Source organism: Microcebus murinus, chromosome 18 (genome assembly GCF_040939455.1).
Source record: "Microcebus murinus isolate Inina chromosome 18, M.murinus_Inina_mat1.0, whole genome shotgun sequence".
Lineage (NCBI taxonomy): Eukaryota > Metazoa > Chordata > Mammalia > Primates > Cheirogaleidae > Microcebus > Microcebus murinus.
The window spans coordinates 50,833,742-50,854,513 of NC_134121.1; the positions used below are offsets into that span (position 1 = coordinate 50,833,742).

The window sequence follows — 20,772 nt, forward strand, 5'->3', positions numbered from 1 at the left end:
ATACACACACACACTTAAACATTCTACTGTGGGTGAAATAAAATACAAACGCGATGCGAATAACTGATTATAAATATTATATGAGAATCCCTAAAATGCAGGTAGCAGGACTTCCTCAGCAGAATCCAGAACTTAAATTCATTAAGACAGCACAAACCCAATCTACAGAAAACAGCCCTTTGAAATGAAAAAACGGGGTCCACATGTGCCCTTCCAGGTCTTCCAGCAACCCGCACCTAGGGCTGACGTGACTGAGAACTCCGGTGGGGATAGCTTTTGAGGCACAGCCGAGGGGGCGAGCAGAGCTGCCTGCAAGGCACAGGCTGCAAGGCACAGGAACTGCCATGTGGACTTGTTTATTCTGTAACGTCACTTAAGCCTGCAAATTACATGTGTGTCTGTGTGTACATAGAAGCACACACCCAGAGGATGAAGATATGGGTGTGTTAGGGAAATACATGACAACATATAAAACACACATAAATATACATATGTCTATACATAGACACACATGCCTATGTTAACATATATGTATTGTGTATCTATTACATATAAACACATACCCAGAGGATGAAGATATGGGTATATTATGGAAATATATGACAATATATACAAACACACAAAGATACATATGTCTAGACATACACACATACCTATATTAACATATATGTTTATATACATAATAGATACACACATTAACACACACATACCCAGAGGATGAAGGTATGCATAAGTTAGGGAAATATATAATATACATACACAAGTATATATACATCTATACATACACAGACATACACACATATACATATACATAAAAAATCCAGAGGATGAGATATGGGTATGTTACAAAAAGAGAATTAGGGATGATTGTTTTCTCTTTAAATAGTTTTCTTTTAGGTGGTCACAGTGCAATGTCACTGTAAAAATACACTTTTAAAATAAAACGCATGCTTGCAACTGAGCAGGCAAAGAGCTGGACGTGTAAGCAAGAACCATCACCAAAAGGTGACGGGTGAAGGTCTCTCGGGTGGGCACCCCTTTAGAGGTGGAGATGCCCCGGGGCAGCGTCTCCAGCCCACCGTACTCTGGCCGCACCTGCCTGCCATGCACAGCCGGGGCAGGAGAAGGTGAGGGTGAGACTGGAAGGAGCCACCAGCCACCCAGGCAGAGCCGAGACACTCAGGGCAGTGCTCAGCTGCCAGGAGCCCTTGGAGGAGTGGCCTTTCCACTGTGCTTCTGCTAAAAGCATCTTGACTGAAAAACTCTCCAAGGATGGATAATAGAGCAGCGCGGTGACGGCGCACATTAATCTGATCCGCGCTCTCCCCAGGCACAAAGCCATCTTTCATCCGCTGGAATTAGAGAGATAAATTACTGAAGGAAAAAGGTTACAGGAGCATTATTTCCTCATCACAGTTTATCATGGGTATGTTGTTTTGAGGGAAAAATAAACATTCTGATTCTCTACTTAATCGTTCAAACATTTGGGTCTTTCATCTCTTTTTTTTTTTTAAACCATCCCCACAAACACTGTTAAAAAAAAAAAAAAAAGACCAATATTTAGTAAATCCCTTTGGAAGGACAGTTTGTTTTTTGTATCTGTCCTTTCTGTCTATATTTACATGTCAATGCAATACCCCAGCTGGAAGTATTTCTATTGTACATCTCAAAAAATCTCTTACATCAAATTCTATCCTAAGAAGAACCAGGCCCTCACTGTCCAGTATACTTTGCAGGGGTGGCAAAAAGCCCCACTTACCCCCAAATTACTTCCTCCCTCCCGACCTGCCCTAGCAACCGGCTCCCCTCCTACCTTACCTGAAAGCTTCCCCTTTTAAGTGACTCGATTCACCTAACAGGAAGCAAAAAGCAGGGCCAGGTGTTTCCAGAGAGCCACCCACAGATGTGTTATCTGAGGAATAAAGACCTCAAAAGCCTGTTCTGAGACTGAGGACTCAGAATGGACAACCTCCAAAGCAGGGAGAAACAGAATGTGCCTGTGCCTGGGAGACAAAGGGAAGGCCTGGATGCCTCCTCCCCTGCACTCCACCCTCACTGGGGGAACAGGGAGGAGGCGGGTGGAGGTTGGCTGACCCTGGCTGGACACAGCACTGGCCTGGGAAAGCCTGCCCCAGACAACTGAGCAACAGCCGGAGATTCCAAAAATCACTGATGGCTGGCCTTGACCTTTGGGTTCAAGTTCCCAACTAAATTGGGTAATGCACATTTTCAAAGATGATATAAAGAAAACATCTGAGAAGTCTTGCTAGTGTCACTGAAGAAAGAAGAAGGGACTGACTCAATAAAACAGAGAATGCACTGGGTTTACCTGGAGATGGTGGGTGCAGGCTTTCCCCTGGCTGGAAGCAGGAGCTATTGTTTACCTTTATTTGGAATTCTAAAGGAATTCATCTCACCAAGTTACGTTGCAGTATATTATGGTATATATACTGGCTTTTATCCACAGTTCCTATGGAGTTTCATAACTCCCATAGTCCTTGTTATAAAGTTGGGGCACTTAAGGGCTCAGGAGATAAAAACTCCCTCTCTGACCTTTTCCCATCCTCTTTTCACCTGCCCAAGCCAGGACTCTAATCCGATTGTGGGTCAAAAGGCCCTCAACAATTCCAGAGCAGATCCTGCTCCAGACCCTGGAGGAAGGAACATCACACAGGGAGGCCAGGAAGAATCTGAACAAACAGGCCTTGCTGGGTTTAGATCGTGTGCTTTTTGTCCAGTCACAGGTCTACACAGTTGTCAATCGTGCCTATGTGATGAAGCCTCCATAAAACCCAAGAGGACTGGGTTCGGGGAGCTTCCAGATAGCTGAACACGAGTTCCTGGAGGGCAGTGCGCCCAGGGAGGGTATGGACACTCTGCACGCTTTCCCGTATCTCGCCCTACCCATCTCTTCATCTGTATCCTTCGTAACATCCGCTATAATAAATCAGTAAATGTAAGTAAGTGTTTCCCTGAGTTCTATGAGCTGCTCCAGAAAATTATCAGACCCAAAGTTGGGGGGGGGGGGAGAGTCATGGGAACCCCAACTGGAAAGGACCGAGCCCTCACCCTGTGGGACCTGACACTATCTCTGGGCAGACAGTACTGGAATCGAATTAGGGTGTACCCAGCCGGTGTCTGAGGCTTGGTGTGGGGGGGGAAACCCCACATTTGGTCTCAGAAGTCCTCTTCTGTGACGACTGTTGTGTAGTTTAGGGGAAAGCCTGGTTTCTGGAATGTTTTTCCCAAAGCGTATGTGAAGCAAGGGAAACTGGAAGCGGTGGGGGGGAGTAAGGCGGAACCTGTCACACAGTACACCTTCGACAAATGTTTGCCTGACCTTGGCAGGAAGGAGGGCAACTTAAAGGCTTCCGGAAGGAAGCGGACACACATCGCGGCAGACCCCTCCTGCTTCACGGTTTGTCGTGGGGGCTGGACTCCCTGCCCATCAGCGAGTCTGTGCTTGAGCAAGCCTGGGCTGTCCAGCAAGACTCTGAGATGGAGCCTCACTTTCAAAGACTTTGGGTCACCTCTGCTTGTATAACCAAATGAGAGGCTTTAAAACAGGAAGCCATCCTGCGGCTTAAAGTCACAAAGTAAATCTTCATTCAATTATTTCCTAAGCACAAAATCACTTTCCTCTAATCCTCTACGTGATATGCTCAAGCTCCCCGACAGAGAGAGATGATACATGAAATGCACAAATCACACTAAGCAAATGGCATGGTGGGACAGAAATAACAAAGACCACAGGCTCGGCCACACAACCATTCCTAACATTACCTGGCTTTCGGATTGGGACTGCGCAGTCCGGCAAGCCACGGCGCTCACTAATCTTGCTTACGCGAGCGGGTAAACTAGATGGAAATTAAGGCGCGTTCTCTCCACTTGTCAAAAGCATATTTCAGAAATAGAACAAATAACAGTCATCCGTGTTTGGCTCAAGGAGTCATAAAAATTTTGGAAACAACAGGTGTGCTGTGACACTGCCGTGTGCATGTGAACAGTGGTCCTCCATCACGCTCGTTTGCCTAAAGAGAACAAACAGCAGCAAAGGGCACGCTGAAAGCCAGACACAGCGTGAGGGGCACAGCACTCCCTCCGACGCTGCTCCCTTCCTGGATCCGATAGGAATTAATTTAGCTATAATGACTCTTGGCCCATTAGACACACACACACACACAGGGGACCCGAGAGTGTTTTGTTTCTGTGTCAAAAGTTATCCTTATACAGACGAATGACTTGGGGCTACTGACACTGGACAATGTTTCCTACGGTGATCTTGAGCAAATGGCAAGGCCAGAGACTTTTTCCATACTCCATTCCTGCGTAGAGTTTTACAAAAAAAAAAAAAAGAATATGATGCACTGATGCCAAAGATAAAGGAATCAGCGGCACCGAAGTGCTTCCTGGTCAACCACTGCAAATTCCTCCTTAGGAGTGCCACCAACATCAATCATACGCACATCAGAAACTACGGCAATGCTTCTGACATGAGGGAAAATTCTAGTTGAAAGTAATTAATCACCACCCTCATACCCATTAGGATGGCTATTATTTTAAAAAGAAAGAAAAGAAGAAGGTAATGACAAGTGCTGGCAAGGATGCAGAGAATCTGGAACCTACGTCCGGTGCTGGCGGGAATATAAAATGTAGAAAACAGTTTGGCAGTTCCCCCAAAAAATTAAACATGGAATTACCATATGACCCAGCAATTCCAGTCCTAGGTATAGATCCAAAAAAATTGAAAGCAAGTACTCAAATGGATTACTTGCACACCAGAGTTCATAGCAGCATCATGCACAATAGAGAACACGGGGAAACTACCAAATGTCCAACAATGGATGCATGGATAAACAAAATGTGGTACACACAATGAAATATTATTCGACCTTAAAAAAATGAAACTCTGACACATGCCACAACATGGATGAAATCTGGAAATACCATGCTTAGTGAAATAAGTTAGACACCAAAGGACAAATATTGAATGATTACATGAGGTACCAAGAATAGGCAAATTCAGAGACAGGAAGAAGAGAGGTTACCAGGGGCTGTGGGAGGGGGAGAATAGGGAGTTAGTGTTTAATGGATGCAGTGTTTGTTTGAAATAATTTTTTTAAAAAGGCTCTGGAAATAGATGGTAGTGATGGTTGCACAACATTGTGAATGTACTTTAATGCCATGGACTTGTACACTTAAAGTGGTAAAATGGTATATTTTATGTTATATATACACATCTTACTACAACAAAAATATTTTTAATTAATCAACCCAGAGCAATATGTATGAAATTATAAATAAAAGGGATAGAAAGGAAGATGCAGTAATAGTCCTGCTTATGTAGACGTTTTGTGATTATTTGTGTTCACAGTTGAGTTAGTTATGAAACCAAGAGAGAATATTTGCTTCCCTTCTTTTATAAAGTTCTAAATAAAATTGGAGCCAGAGTACAGTGAAGACATGGGGAAAATTAACACTCCAGAGCAAAGGACTTGCATGATCTTTGAGGATTGGAGATGTGATCCTTCAATGTCCCCTGCTCACCTGCACACAGTAAATGTCAATAATGATGGAAGTAAGGACTCTGACTGTCTCCTGCTCAACCACTGAGGCACTGTGTCACTTGATCTACATGTAAAATGGCATTGTACCTATTTATACCTGACAAGGATTGCCATATTCACTGAATACACACACACACTATTGCTCATTTTCCATTTCTCCTTTAAAAAATAATTTTCTTTTCCTTTACCCTCAAGTCCGTATCATTTCAAATTCAGGTCACAGTCATGTAAAATGGAACACAGACATAAAAGTTCCCTATTATGCTAAATTAATGGGGGGAAAAGCCATTATGTAACAAACTCTACATTCAAGAAAAAACCTACTAAATTTAACAGTTCAGCTTTGTTTGGAACAGAAGACTGGTAGTTGAGCTTCCTTGAGTTCTTTTTTTAAATACATAAATGGTTGCCATCATGTGAGATGGTTTTAATTAAATTTTGCTTAGCTGGAAGGGATTAATGAAAGGTAACGTCACATCAGAATACAATGAAATAAAAATCTCTAAGGCAAGTCAACCGCTTTCAGCTTTGTAGGGAAAGTAATGAAAAATTGAGCTTATATTATATCTGCATGTTAAGAGAAAATTATTGGTTTCAGATTTGGAACAATGAAAACAGTCTTCTCCTGGGATACATGTTAAAGTTGTATGAAAACAAATCAAATAAATGTGCTCTATCACATATTATAAAGAATGCCATTCTTCAGACAGCACATTGATTCTGCCTCTAAGCATCTGTGCACACAAAAAAATTAAACATAGAATTACCATATGACCCAGCAATTCCCAATAAACTTGTCAAAAATCCCAGTGTTCCCAATTCTGACCAGCCACTTTCCTTTCCTTCTCTTCTTTAGGGAGAATCATCTTTAACTCTTTCCTTAACTTCTTTTTCTCTAATTTCATCAAGTACTCCTGAGCTTCCTTTTTTGCCACATCCTCCTGGTTGGATATGAGATATATTTTGAAGCAGCAGCTACGAGATTGAACGTGGGCCCTGAGGGATAAGGGAGTTGAAAATGGCCCTTAGGTTCCTCGCCAGACCAAAGGAGCAAATGACGTTAGCATCTTGCAACCAGCAGGAAGCCTTCTGATGAAACTTATGATGAGACTCAGGAAAGAGATAAAGAAACCAGATCTTGGTGTTGGCATGGCCATTATCTTCACACTTTTCAGTCCTGTGAACCATTAAATATCCCTCAAAAATGTCATTTTCTTCATATATACCTAACCTTCATAGACACCATATAATTTAATATACTTGAATACACACAATCACACCACACATGCTTTTACTATTTAAGCCGGTTTGAATGGAGTTTTCCATCCTTGCAACAGAAAGAATCCTAAATGCTAAAGGGAGAATTGGCAGGTTGTGGGAAATTAATAGAGAAGGCCATGGAGGCAAGTAAGAATTAACATGGACTTGGGGTCTTGCAACCTGAGTATTATACGGGCTGAAGGAGGAGAAGCCACTCTTCATGGTGGTGTCTAAACAGGGTTTCACACTCCAGGACTTTGATCTGGGCAAAGATTCTTGGGGTAAGACCCCAAAAGCATAAACAAAAGCAAAAATAGAAAAATGGAATTACAACACATTTAAAAGCTTCTACACAGCCAAGGAAACGATCAGTAAAGTGAAGAGACAACCTACAGAATGGGAAAAAATATTTGCAAACCACCTTTCTGACAAAGGATTAATAACTAGAATATATAAGAAACTCAAACAACTCAACAGCAAAAGAATAAAAATCTGATTTTAAAAATGTGCACAGGACTCTAAATAGACATTTCTCTAAAGACATACAAATGGCCAACAGGCATAGGAAAAAATGTTTGATATCACTAAGCATCAGGGAAATGCAAATCAAAACCACAGTATCATCTCAACCCAGTTAGAATGGCTATTACCAAAACGACAAAAAATAACAGATGCTAGTGAGGATGCAGAGAAAGTGAACACTTGTACAGTGTTGGTGGGAATGTAAATTAGTACAGCCACTATGGAGAACAGTATGGAGGTTCCTCAATAAACTAAAAATAGAACCACCATATGATCCAGCAATCCCACTATATATACATCCAAAAGAAGAGAAGTCAGTACATCAAAGAGACATCTGCACGCCCATGTTTACTGCAATACTGCTCACAACAGCCAAGATATGGAATCAACATAAGCATCCAACAATGGACAAATGGACAACGAAAACATGTTGTGTATACACAATGGAATATTACTCAGCCATAAAAAGGAATGAAATTCTGTCATTTGCAGCAACACAGATGGAACTGAAGGTCATTATGTTAAGTGAAATAAGCCAGGCACAGAAAGATGTATCACATGTTCTCACTCATATGTGGGCGCTAAAAAGTGGCTCTCATGGAGGGAAGCAGAAGAATGGTGGTTACCCAAGGCTAAGAAGCGAAGGGAGAAGGGAGGATGAATAGAAGTAGGTTAATGGGTACCAAAATACAGTTAGATAAAAGGAATAATTTCTGATATATTTGATAGTCCAGTAGAAAAATTATAGTTCACAATAATTTATTATGTATTTCAAAATAGCTAAAAGAGAAGATTTATAATATTCCCAACACAAAGATAAATGTTTGAGATGAGCCCAGTTACCCTGATTTGATCATCACACATTGTATACAGGTATCAAAATATCACACAGACCCCCAAAATACATGCAACTATTATACAGCAATAAAAATAAATAACAAAAATTAAAAAATAAACAAGGGTTTCAGTTTTAGACTGAGTATAATGTGCTGCTGGGTCACCCAGACAGATGTCAAGCAAGCAGGCAGAACATCAGGGTTAGAGGCCAAAAAACAGCTGGGGACTGTAGACCAAGCTCCAAGAGGTATCTTCTCCATGGTGAAGGAGAACTCTGGAGAGCACAGGGAGCCCTGGCAACACCCACATTTTTGTGGCTGATTATGGAAGGGACCAGGCTGTCTGAGAGGTGGGCGGAGAGTCAGGAGAGAGCTGAGACCTAGAGAGAATTGAGGGAAGAAAAATCTCAAGAATAGTCAGGCAGTCACCAGTAAAAAGTGTTCCTCCAGGGCCGAGGAGAAAAGATGAGCATGGCAGTGGGATTCCATCATTCCTGGCTCACTGTGGTGCACAGGCCACACGCTTGGAAGAACGCAGAGGATGGCAACACATTTGCCAACAGATAAAAGAAGGGAGACTGTTTAGCAGTTACCCATTTCAACATATTCCCATCTTCAACTCAGAACCGAAATGAAATAGACTTTTCTGACATCAACTACAAATGTACACTAATAATATCTTAATACCTTGAGTAGCTATAGTATTATATAAAAGGGTATCTACCGTATGGAACAAAAAAAAAAATCCCTTAAAGTATATGACAGAGCATGCAGACGAGTTTAAAGGTTTGCTTTTTAAAACTCAGAGCAAGCAGCGTTTCTGTTCTGATTTCAGAGTCATCTGAATAATCCAACTTTCCTTTTGATTTTGTAAGGGCACAAAGCCTGCAGAATTTGGGGATACGAAGCCCATATTGAACATACAAGTATGGGCACCTAAAACCACACGTTCTTCAGCAAAATGTGTGCCACCTTAACAGCAATCCAAATCTTCTCCCAACTGGCCAGTGAAAGAAACAATGGCTCTGGAATTCTGAGAGGATGGACGGTAGTCCCAACACTGAGGACTCATGCCTCAATACCCACTTAATGCAAATGCAGAATGAACTCACGGTGTGGATGAAACCTCCCTCGTTCAATGGAATTCCATCTAGAAATAAACCTACTTCTTGGTAGGGTTGTAGAAATGCTACACAGAGATTTAAATGTCAGAGGAAATATTCCAGAGACAATGAGAAACTATGTAACCTGGAGGGTCTCTTTTCTTGTCTCTAAAGCTAAATGTGTATGTTTCTGAGTGTGCATATGTATCTTTCTGTTTTGGAGAGCATCATTCATTCTTTTATTCATTCAATTATTCATTACATAGTCATTGAACATCTACCGTACACCAACACCTTATAAAGCATGAAGGTAACTGTGTGGCCAAGACACAGTTTCTGCCTTTGGGGAGTTTAGTTAGGGAGAAAAGCATATCAAGGAGAGGGAAGGTATCTTCACATCTGCTCTCTGTTCTCGCCTTATCTCCTTTAATTAGTCACAACATAAAAACCAAGGTGACCAAGGTGTAAGCTGTAATACTTATCAGTGAGTAGTCTTCCCTTTCTCCTCCTTAATTTCAATAGTAAGAAAGTATAATGTATTTATCTACCTTTAAAAAACTGACACAAGTGAAATAATGTAACGTTTGCAATTCCTGTTAACAGACTCCAGCAAGAAAAAAAAATACAGAAAGAAGATCAATGAAAGAAGACTGGTCAAAGTTGACAATTATTAAAGCTGTGAGATGGGTACATGGTCTTTATTATACTATCTCTACTCCTGCAGACATGTGAAAATGTACACAATGAAAAGCTAAGACCTAAATAAATAAATTAGATAGGATTTTACAAATGTAGTCAAATTCTTTTCTCCCCATTAATCAAAAGCCACTGGGAAATTATCAGTTCAAAACGGACAAAGAGTTGGTCAAAAAATTAGAGCAGAATCTTGAGACATAAGTGACTTTTATACCAAGTATGCCGAGAACAATTGCACAGTTTTTCATATGACAGAATTTATGATCCTGCAACAGCTGCCTGTCTCTCTAGTCTCTGAAGCACACACTCAACATAATTCATCCTTATTTCTACCCATCTCTCCCAGCCAGAATGGCCCAATAAAAACGTCTGTCATCTGATCATTTCAGATATCAGCCAGACTGTTATGGCTGGAACTGTGCCCCCCACCCCCCCCAAAAAAAAACTCTCATGTGGAAGTCCTAACCTCCAGTTTCTCAGAATGTGACCCCATTAAGAAAAGTGTTGTTGCAGATATAGTTAGTTCAGATGGGGCCATACCGGCATGGGGGGAATTTGGACCCAAGGCACACACAAAACACCATATGAACAAGGAGGCAGAGACTGGGGTGATACTCCTGCAAACCAAGGGCCGCCAAAGACTGCCGGTACACCACAAGAAGGCAGGGGCGAGTTACAGAATAGATTCTCGCTCACAGCTCTCAGGAGGAACCAACCCTGCCAACACCTCGCCTTCAGAACCAACAGACGACAAATTCCTATTGTCTGAACTGTCCAGTTTGTGGTACTGTGTCACGGCCACCCTAGCAAACTAACACACATACCAAGACAGTTCCCAGAAAATAAATGATTCGGTAAGTGAAAATTAAGTGATGAGAACAAGAGCAAGTGGCTAGAGATTCAAGACAGTCTCCCCTGACAGGTCCACAACAGCACATCAGTGTCCCCTGAGTTCACCTCCATCCCCAGAGCATACTGAGGACACTGTAAGTCCAAAGCAGCAATGAGCTCCTGCCAACCTAGTGAATTAGGGTTCTGTTAATTCTTCCACGAAAATTACAGGTGACTGTAAGTGAAAAAGGTATTTAAACACCTAGATCATTGACAGGAAGTGGAAATTAGGGAATCCAAAAACATCTGTGGCATTTGCATAAACCCATTTGCTCACGATTATAAACGAGTTTAATAAAGTCAGAACTCTTAAAGGGTTCGGCACAGAAACAAGAGTCCAAAGTTCTATTTAAAATCACGCTTTTTGGTGTGTGTTCCGCTTAATGTACTAGCTGGTATCCGAAACCATAATCATACAATGACCACGTAACGTGTGACTCTTTGCTGGTTGTTGAAAGCGCTTTCTTGATCTTTAGTGGTGAGATAAGAACATAGGGTTTCTACACACATCAACAGCCACCCAGAAAACTAACATGCAGAATCTTCAAGGGGCCAAGCGCCCAGTGAAGTAACCTGTAGCATTCACTTTTGTGAAGGATATTACTAACTTAAAGGGCAGTAAACATCACTGAGAGTCTGGGAATAATAGAATCAGTGGAAACTTAAGAACCTACAGAAATAGTTTTGAAACTGTGCTCCTTGGGGACCTTTTGCGGGTACTGGGTGGGTGAGGAAGACAGTCTTGATCCATCCTCCCTTCCTCTGTTCTTCTCTCATTTGGTCCTAGGCTACAGTTTTACTCTTAAGTCAATGCCATGATGCCCTAAGCAGTCTGGTGAACAGCTGACCTCCTTAGGACATATTTATTTAGTAAACAAGCCACCTGGTTGCAAGCTCAGGGTCAGGGGCAAGCCAAGGCCGAGAACCACATCTCTCTTTCTGGTATTGGCACCTGCATAATTTATACTAGATCCGCTTTCAAAATAAAGGTGTGTGTTTGTCCATTTGGCTGCTCTTCCCACACGTACCTGTGACGCTCCCAGCGGAAGGCCAGGGAGCCCAGCAGGCAGGGGAGGACTCTGGCACTTCCCAAAGTGCAGTCTTTCTGGGCACCTGCTTAGAAGAGATGGAGGAAATCTCAAATGAGAGTTCGAAAAGATGGCGCAGGAAAAAACGAATTCCTCATTCACAGTGCTTGAATGGTGAGAAGAGTCAGCCCGAGAGCACAGACAGGCCTAGGAGAGAGGCAAGCAGAAAGCCAGTAGCCCCGAAGTCCGAAAGGTAGGGGAGCATTTCAAGAAGGAAGTTTTTGGTGGTGTCACTCTTAGAAGTCAGGAAGACGTTGACTGAGGCAAGGGCAATAGTCCAGTGACTAGAGTCATTGACCTACACAGGGGGTGGCAGGAAGGGAAGAATCAGATGCTGTAGAGGTGGGGGGTAACCCACTTTACTTAAATTCTGGTCAACAAATACGGATGGAGCAATAGCTACACCCCAGAGATGGTGCTAGGCCATAGGGACTGTAAGAAAAAACGGGCCTCAGGGCCCTCCAAGAGAGCTTCGAGTCACAAACATGATGTCAGGATCATGATGCAGTATGTGTAGAAAGGTCTGCCCAGTGTGGGCTGTGAGTGCCCAGGGAAGGGCCCTCCTTGCAGACCCAAGGTCAGAGAAAACATGCGGCAGAAATGATGCTGATGCTGAGAATGAAAGAGAACAACAGGCCAAGGCACTTTTCTCCACCAGGACGGGGCAGCCACCTGGCAGAGTTTCCTCAGCAACATCTATGCAAAATTATGGAAAAGAGACTTAGAGCTGCCTTCTGCAAACTACAGAGACAGGGGCTGGGTCAAAGGAAAACGCAGCGCTGGTGGAAAGAAATGCAATTCACAACAACCAAGAAAATGTCACTTTCAGTCACAGTTTGCAGAAGGAAATTATGAGGCTGTTCCAAGTATTTTTAGTAAACACTCTCATTTCAGAATCCAGCGCATTCTATTTTTTTTGTTTGTTTCATTTTGTTTTAGCCACGTAATCACAAAGTTCCTGTGGGTAAGTTAGGGGGAAAAGTGTTTCGTAATTAATGCTCTGGGGTTTGGCTTTGATTTCAATCAATGGTGGAATGGGGGTGGGGATGGTCACAGAATTGAAAGGAGGACATTCACCTGTAGTCAGGGAAGCAGAGCATAATACAAGTAAACGTGGCACAAGGTCACCTCTGGAATTAGAGGCCGCCGTAGCCCTGTGGTAATTTTTAATTCTTAGAGATAAATACATGCACAGCAGCTTTCCATAAATAAAATGCTTTCATTTTCTCATGATTACACGGAGCTTTTGTGACAAAGTCTGTTCACATTATTATGTAAATTTTTACCCATGTCTCATTTCCCTATGCTCATCTCAGGGAACAATTCAAAGAGAAGCCAAAACACACTAATTACCTCTCTTTTATCAAGTGTGTTTGGGAACTAATAAAGCACCAAGGATGTGGAACACCACATAATTACAAAGGAACAAGGCCAGAAACTTCCAAAAAGGAAACCCGAAGGTGTCCAAGGGACTCTAATGCCCACGGGTAACAGTGGTGAGTGACTGGGGTGAGACTTAAGTCAAAGGAACAGGGAAGTTTCCACGCAAGTAAGGACATGAAGACAGAACAGCAGAGAAGAAACTGAAAATTAAAACAAAAAAACCTAATCTTACAAAAATATATTCCCAAACTGCATGTCAGAAACTATAAGGCAAAGTAAATTTTCCAAAAATATGATAAATTGGTACCCAGAATTTTTTTGTTGTTGTTGCAGCAAGTGGTATGTAAGTACCCAGAATTTTAAAACCAAAATGGTTTTTAATCTACACTTACCTGCGATGCTTCAAAAAAACGTACATTTGACAATAATCATGATGTAGAGCTATTTCCTGATTTTAAAAAATGCACGTTTTTGCATGAGAGAGTCTATAAGGACACAGACCAAAGTGTGAAAGGGACTATCTCTAGGATAGTGTTTGGGAAGATTTAACTTTTATTTCTTTTTGTTCATCTGTATTTTCTAATTTTGATCGTTAATCTATTACTCCAGTAACTAAAAAAATCTAATTCTAAAGATGATATTCGCAGTAATGCTATGGCACTGCAAGATCCTAAAGTGTTTTATGAATCATCATGAAAACAGGATAATTGAGTATAGTACATATTTAGAATTAAATTTGTTCTGTTATACTATAAATTTATCAGGTATTTATTTAATACAATTCCATGACTCATGTCACAGGGTCTACACGGAAATTAGAACACAACTTGGAAATGCTTGAGGGGGCAGCAACTGAGACATGCACAATAACCAAAACATAAAACAAAAAACAAAAAGCTATTATAACATCTAATTTCATTTGCTGAAAAACTTTTGATTCTAGTAATTCCACTGTTAGCAATTAATTCAAAGAAAGTAAACATAAAAATATGTGCCACGAAAATGTTTAAAACTGCATCATATAATATCAAGAAAATTGAAAATAAGCTAAGGGCCCAAGAACAGAAAGGTACGCTAAGTCCATTTGATGTACTACTATGTAACCATATAAACTATGCTGTAAAAGAGTATTTATTAAAGTAGGTAAACATCTCAGATGTACCACTAAGTAGAAGGAAAGAAAGCTGGCTACAAAATAGAGTGATATCAATTTTTAAAATGTATATGGGGCACAGTGGCCCATGCCTATAATCCCTGCACTTTGGTAGACTGAGGTGGGAGGATCACTTGAAGCCAGGAGTTAGAGACCATCCTGGGCAACTTAGAGAGAACCTGTCTCTACAAAAAATTTAAAATCAGCCAGGTAGGCCGGGCGTGGTGGCTCACGCCTGTAATCCTAGCACTCTGGGAGCCCGAGGCAGACGGATTGCTCAAGGTCAGGAGTTCGAAACCACCCTGAGCAAGAGCGAGACCTCGTCTCTACTATAAATAAAAAAGAAATTAATTGGCCAACTAATATACATAAAAAAAATTAGTGAGCATGGTGGTGCATGCCTGTAGTCCCAGCTACTAGGGAGGCTGAGACAGGAGGATCACTTGAGCCCAGGAGTTTGAGGTTGCTGCGAGCTATGCTGACGCCACGGCACTCACTCTAGCCTGGGCAACAAAGTGAGACTCTGTCTCAAAAAAAAAAAAAAAAAATAATCAGCCAAGCAGGGTGGCGTGTGCATACAGTCCCAGCTACTTGGGAGGCTGAGGCAGGAGGATCACTTGAGCCTAGGAGATCAAGGTTACAGTGAGCTATGTTCTGGCCACTACACTCCAGGAGACAAAGTGAGACCCTTATCTTTAAAAAACAAATAATTTAAAAAACATATGCATACGGGCAATGCACCAAAATGTGAACAGTAATTAGCTGTACTTTGTGGGATGAGATCATCATCACAGTACAATTTTCAAAAAATTAAAACTGACTCTCAAATATAAAATGAAGATAATAAAAAAATCATTCAACTCGTTAATGGGAAACCACTAAGTTGGAAAAAATGGTTGAAACACGAATTAGGTAACAGGCTTCATTTTCTAGACCTGGGTGAACCCACACAAGGCTAATTTCCCAAACGGGAAATGGAAACTGAGAAAAAGTATACATCCAGGATGACTAAGTTAGAAACCAAAACGAAAATCCAAAACTGGATCAAGCTGATCACCATCAAGACTACACTGAGTAATGATAATAACTCCCATACCTGGCATCAAAACTGCAGAAATGCAGAGTAAGGAAGAGACTGATCAACAGCAGCATGGATGAAAAGACTGATGCATTTTAACGGGTACAATTAACAACGTGGCACGGCTGCCACTAGAGCCACCAGGAGAAGCGGCTGCATTAAGAGATGTGTATCATCTGGAATGGAGGAAGTGAGATCCACACAATAAATCTTCTTTTACTCCTCCCGAGACATGGTTCAAGGCTCCAAAGCTCCTCCTCAGTATGGTTACAGCTTCTCTCTGGCTTAGGTTTTCTAAAGACAAAACCACATCCTGAGAGGGATGCAGGATACACCTGAAAGGGAAGACCCAACCTGCAATTCAGCCATCTGCAAGTACCTGAAGATCTGGTATTTACAGGAAGGATTAAGCTTGTACTGTTCGTCCCCAAAGGATGGAAACCCTATAAAGCACAAAGGGTGCTGGAAGTTACAGGGCATCAGATTTCAGCTCACTGTAAGGATGATGTAAGGTTTGTCTGAAAATGAAGGAGGGAGTACCAAGTGGTCACCAGAGCTGGTTGTTTAGGCAGAAACCTGAAAAACTGCTCTCTGAATACCGGGGGAAGCGTTCAGATGCTCTACATTAGCAGTCCCCAACCTTTTTGGCACCAGGGACTGTTTTCATGGAAGACAGTTTGTCCACGGACTAGGGAGGGGTGGGGGTAGTTTTGGGATCATTCCAGTGCATCACATTTATTATGTACTTTATTTCTATTATTATTACATTGTAATATATAATGAAATAATTATATAACTCGCCACAGGCTGGAGACCACCACTGTACACGACCCAGATCACATGCCACACACAAATCAAGGTTTGCATATCCACCCTGGAATCCTAAAACCACCAAGTTTGACCAGAGCAACTACTGCAATAATCCTATTTAGAAAAAGTTTTTAGTTGGTATTAATCATTAAGTTGAAGAAATGGGCTTCTGGTATAATAAAACACATCTACAGGATTTCTTAGTAAAAAAGAAAAAAGAGCATTTTACTTTCAGGCAAGTGTGATACCTTCAGCACATTTTATAGCTAAAGGTAGGGGATGTGGATCTTGACAACGCAAACCTGGACCCTTTCGGCTTGATTCATTAGGACTATTAAACTCACGCTGTAGCCCCAGGCACACTGCTGCCCTCAGCCATTTCTCAAGAGGGTAGCTTGATAGTGTACTTTTCCAATTTGCATACCAACAATAGCCTTCCAGCCAGACTGACTCCTCTTCTGAGCAAATGTATACAGAAACAACACTCCCTGGGCATCAGGCAGGACAGCCTCGCTGCCAGCAGTCCAGGGTCCCCATCAATTTTTAAAGCTCTCATGTGTCCAAGCACATACAAGAAAAGAGTCAATGTCATTGGGGATTTCTGCTCATGTCAACCGCATCATTGGTGTTATTGCGCCCTCCCCCATCTGGATGGGCTGCTGCAGGAGGATCTCTAAATTAAATGGTATGATGTCGAGTCACTTGAACTTGGTCATATGAGAAAATAAGGATCAATAATAAGAGTAATAGTCTTCGTATACTGAAAACCCTCTTTAGTGATTTTATTACGGATGAGGAGACAGTGACTCGGCAAGTAGCAGTAAATTGCAATGCCACACGGTAAATACGTGGTGAGACTGAGCCTCAAACCTGCCAGTCTGGCTCAAGGGCTCAAGCTTTGACCAGGACACCAGCTGCTGGGCACAGGACAATTCGCCCATAGTAGCAGCTACTATGGTTACTGGTTTTGGTGGTGCTACAGTAACCATGAGGCTGATTTTCTGTCATCATGCTTGAACAACAGAACAGGAAAGGCTGTACAGAGGGACCCTGGCTCCTGGGTGTCTAGGCTGCAGGGTGTCCCCTTTCTGAGGGTGGGCTGTTATGGCGAACAGGCCGGAGTCCAGACATGCAGACAGGAACAGATGGGAAGCAGAGTGTTCCACTCGAGGGAGCGAGCAGGGACAATCCCGTGCAAGCCACATAGGTGTGAAGGAGCAGGCGAGGCAACGGGAAATACAGATGTTGAGGCCAATCCCAGAGAGCAATCGTGGCAGGGGGCAGAGGCAGTGGGCTCAGGCTGGGAGGCAGCCCACCTGTACAGTCAGGTAAAAATATCGGATGCTGGAGCAGCAGAGACTGGAGGGATGGGGAGGAGGGACAGGCATTCCCCCCTCCCCCCAGCTCTGGCCGGATAAGAGGAGGGTAAAGCCATACCTGAGGGCTCTGACTCCAGCCTGGCAGAGAACAAAGGTTGCCTCATTCACCTCAACAAATCAGGCAAGTTCAGATTTGGAGCAGTTCAGATGGTGGCAGAAAAAGACACAGCCTCTTCCAAAGGCACCCATTTTTCAAAAAATTGGGGGAAAAAATATAGTCATTTCCCACATAACCTGCGATTTTCCTGCTACTTTACATTTGAGATCCACCTAGGATCCCAAAAGATTTCTTTCCAGAAGCTTCCTTTGTAAAAAGGGAGCTCAGTAGAGCAGGGCATCTGTGGGCTAAAGGCACCAAGGAGATCTTGAGACTGGTTAGTGTGAAGATACTCGCTCCAAATAACTTAACATAAACTCTGCTGACTTTTCACTTCTTTTTTGGCAACTGAGCACTAAACTCAGGAAGGAAACATGAGGTCAATTTTGTGGAAATACCTGATAATGGATTTCTGTTCCCTTGACAAAAACAGAAAATTGGAGAAATGCTAATAGGATTCACTGGCTGTAAGTAATGACTTAGACTATTTCCACCCTGTCACCATCAGTGAGCAAGCACGGGGATGCCCCCACAGGGCTGGTCAGGCTGTGACCAGAGGCCCTGGAACCAGAGACAAAGCTCAGGACTTCTAGAAGGTACCACCGCCACCCTGGGCTCCATAGAGGTTGCCTCACTGGGTATAAATAAAACTTAAACTGATCAAACCGATCAAATTTTGATTCTTCTGCTTCATTATCTTTCCCCTCTCAATTTTTGTCATTAATGATTTAATGGAGTTCACTGATAGCTTATCGGCATTTTACGATTTTTTAAAATATCCTTTTCTTTTTAATTTCAGAATATTACAGGGGTAAAAATATTTTGGTTACATATACTGCCTTCGCATTGCTGGAGATGGAGCTACAAGTAAGTGTGCCCAACCCCAGACATCATGCACCGTACACATCTGGGGTGAATTTATCCATCCCCTCCCCCACCACCTGCCTGACACCTTATGAATGTTGTTTCCATATGTGCACATAAGTGTTGATCAATTAGTACCAATTTAATAGTGAATATATATGGTGCTTGTTGTTCCATTCGTATGATACTTCACATGGAAGAATGGGCTCTAGCTCCATCCAGGATAATACAAGATATGTTAGCTCACCATTGTTTTTTGTGGCTAAGTAGAACTCCATGGTATACCTATACCACATTTTATTAATCCACTCGTGTGTTGATGGACACCTGGGTTGCTTCCACATCTTTGCAGTTTGTGAACTGTGTTGCCATGAACATCTGAGTGCAGATGTCTTTTTTTTTAATAGAATGGCTTTTTTCCCTTTGGGTAGATGCCCAGTAGTGGGATTGCTGGATCAGATGGTAGTTCTACTTTTAGTTCTTTGAAGTAATCTCCATACTCCTTCCCATAGAGGTTGTACTAGTATGCAGTCCCACCAGCAGTGTAGGGGTGTTCCTCTCTCCCCATATCCACATCAACATTTGTTGTTTTGGGACTTTTTGATAAAAGCCATTCTCACTGGAGTTAAGTGATATCTCATTGTGGTTTTGATTTAATTTCCCTGATGATTAGAGATGTTGAGCATTTTTTCATGTTTCTTGGCCATTAGTCCCTCTAAATCTTTCAGACTAGTTAGACGTGTGTTTACCCCCTCCCCCCCAGTGGTTCACAGAGACCCTGAAGGTAAAGTGCCTCTCACTGGCCAAGCACAACCTCACCACAGCTTGTCACGAAGCCAGGCAGAAGTGGATGGAGAGGAGCAACACGGTATATAGGCATCCCTCTCTCTGTGGGTCTCAGAGATCAGATTTCCTTTCTAGCTCTTCACCCCATTTTACAAAAGTAACTTTCACTGTTGTTTGACATTCCAGATGCAGAAAATTTCAAAAATAGTCCAGTTTTCCAAATTTGCTCAGACTCGTCAGTTTGAAAATGTGTTTTATATTTGCTCTCCAGGAATATCAAGGATGGAAAGTTCGGTTCTGCTCAGAGATAACAATGTTTCCCTGTGACTATCCTGTCTGTAACACATTGTTGGAACTCAATTCCGCTCAATATTCCATCACTGGGTATCTATTCCGTGCCAGACACTGGCCTGTATAAGAGGAATAACCCCAGGGCACTTGCAAGCTAATTAGCAGACAGACACAACACACATCCAACAATGATAAATGCTCTCTTAGAAGTACAAGTTGTCAGTTGCACTTACAATCTATGGCATTGCCTCAGAACACAGTTCAAAGTGTATTTGATACGCCAGAGTGTCCAATCTTTCTTTGTGATGTATTACTTACTGAATGCCACCAACATAAAATAAACTTTGATCTGCTGAATGCTACTTACGAGAACAAAATTTTGAGGAAATATTAGGTCAGCAAATGCAAAATTAATCAGAAGTTTCAGAAATTGGAGAATAAGTTCCATACATACAATATAGCCTCATGTTCTAGAGCTACAGGGTACTTTATAGAAATGCATTAAGTAAAAAAAAAAAAAAAAATTAGGTCCCAGATACAGGCCAAACATGAGGAAAGATTTAGAAAAGAGTGTTTCCTCTTCCACTTGAAATATAACCTACAGGGTTGCCTAATTAAATACACACTGAGTTGGAGGTGCTAGTAGCCTAATCAGCCCATGAGGGGTAAACAGATTTGGAGATTGCCTTTCAAGTTTTAATTCAACGCTGTTTCCTCTTCTACCCCCAATGTTTAAACATTCATTTCAGAGTTGCATCTCGTTGCCTCTATTTTTGTCTCCCTAATAATTAAATCCTAGAATGTCAAGTCCTTCAAGACCCTTTCAAAAGGGCAATTCTTGGTATTGAAACGAAGGAATTACCACATCTGCACGGATCAGGTCCCTAAAGCCAGGTGAGGCCAGGTAGCGCCAACTGCCCTTCTGTCTCTGCCCTGTAAAATGCAAACTGGTTCAGGTCCATTAAGCA

General features: G+C 42.1%; 1 protein-coding gene across 1 annotated transcript in view; it reads right to left on the reverse strand.

Moving 5' to 3' along the window:
* Positions 1-20,772, reverse strand: part of PRKCA (protein kinase C alpha) — a 387,023-nt gene that overhangs the window by 229,095 nt on the left and 137,156 nt on the right. The gene's annotated exons all lie outside the window — the stretch shown is intronic.